At 73.6% G+C, this 1,451-nt stretch overlaps 1 long non-coding RNA gene across 2 annotated transcripts; it reads left to right on the top strand.

The window, feature by feature from the left end:
- The first annotated feature begins 828 nt into the window (after positions 1-828).
- LOC112956834 lies at positions 829-1,413 on the top strand. Of its 2 annotated transcripts, XR_003251118.1 has the most exons (3): positions 829-945; positions 1,035-1,101; positions 1,347-1,413. It is a non-coding gene; the product is annotated as an uncharacterized LOC112956834 (long non-coding RNA). The 2 variants fall into 2 exon arrangements; XR_003251117.1 differs by lacking the exon at positions 1,347-1,413 and having other exon boundaries at positions 1,035-1,258.
- Positions 1,414-1,451: the final 38 nt, after the last annotated feature.

Here is a 1,451-nt window from a genome sequence, read left to right as displayed (position 1 = left end):
GTCGCGTCGCGCTCCCTGCGGAGCCGGGAGCTTCCCGCTGCTCCGGTCGCGTCGCGCTCCCTGCGGAGCCGGGAGCTTCCCGCTGCTCCGGTCGCGTCGCGCTCCCTGCGGAGCCGGGAGCTTCCCGCTGCTCCGGTTGCGTCGCGCTCCCTGCGGAGCCGGGAGCTTCCTGCTGCTCCGGTCGCGTCGCGCTCCCTGCGGAGCCGGGAGCTTCCCGCTGCTCCGGTCCCATCCTACTCCTTCCAGAGCTCTGCTCCTTGTGGATCAGGGAGCTTCCCGCTGCTCCGGTCCCATCGCGCTCCCTATGGAGCCGGGAGCTTCCCGCTGCTCCGGTCGCATCCTACTCCTTCCAGAGCTCTGCTCCCTGTGGATCAGGGAGCTCCCCACTGCTCCGGGTCCCATCCCGCTGCCTACGGAGCTCCATTCCCTCGGGAACCCTCCATTCCCTCCTGTCCCACCGCTCCGTCCCCTTGGTGGCGGAGGGGACACGGGCACAGCCGCGTCTCCCGGTGCCGCCCGCAGGAGTCGCGCTTCCAGGAGGAGTGCGAGGGGCTGCTGGAGGAGTCGGACACGGAGGCGGAGCAGCCGGAGCGGCCGGAGCAGCCGGAGCAGCCGGAGGGCCCCCCCGCCGCCCCCCCGAAGCCGAAGAAGACGGAGCAGCAGCGGCGCCGGGAGAAGGAGGCGCGAGCCCAGGTGCGCCGGAGCGGCGCTCGGGAACGCCGCCCGCTCCCGCTCTCGGGAACGCCGCCCCTCACGCAGCTCCCTGCAGGCGGCGCGGCGCAGCCGGGACAAGGCGGCGCGCTGCCGGCGCCAGGAGCTCTTCCGGCTCCGCTCCATCCGGAGGCAGGTGACGCGCTGGGAAGCGGAGCTGCTCCGGCGGCGCCGGGCGCGCCAGGCCAAGCGGCGCCTCCAGGACACCCAGCCCCGGCGCCTGGGGCGCCTCAAGTGAGTGCGGCCCATTCCCGCCTTTGGGAATGCCGCCATTCCCATCTCATTCCCATCTCATTCCCGGCTCATTCCCGCCCTTGCCGCAGGTACGAAGATCCCAGCCTGGACGTGCAGCTGAGCGACGAGCTGGCCGAGTCCCTGCGCCTGCTCAAGGTGGGTCCCTGCGGGAATGGCGGGCTCATTCCCGGCCCATCCGGCGCCCTGTGATGAGACCCATCCTTGCGCTACGAGGATTCCCGCCTTCGGGAATGTGAAGGTCTCCTAGGGGCTCCCGGGGCCTCGGGGAGGTCCCGGGAGCTGAGGGCTCCCCCGGGGGGCTCCGGCGGGGGGCCGGGGGAGGCCTCATCCCGCCTCACCCGCCTCCTTCTCCCGCTGCATCCCGGCGTTCCCGGCGGCAGCCCGAGGGCAGCGTCCTGCGCGACCGCTTCAAGAGCCTGCAGCGCCGGGGGCTCATCGAGCCCCGCGAACGCGCCCGGTACGGGGGGGCCGGCGGGGGGGGGGGG

The sequence above is a fragment of the Nothoprocta perdicaria genome, unplaced genomic scaffold (genome assembly GCF_003342845.1).
Source record: "Nothoprocta perdicaria isolate Ctin4 unplaced genomic scaffold, notPer1 scaffold_673, whole genome shotgun sequence".
In the NCBI taxonomy this organism is placed as follows: Eukaryota; Metazoa; Chordata; class Aves; order Tinamiformes; family Tinamidae; genus Nothoprocta; species Nothoprocta perdicaria.
Note: the sequence above shows the minus strand (reverse complement) of the source record. Positions and strands in the feature narration are given on the sequence as shown.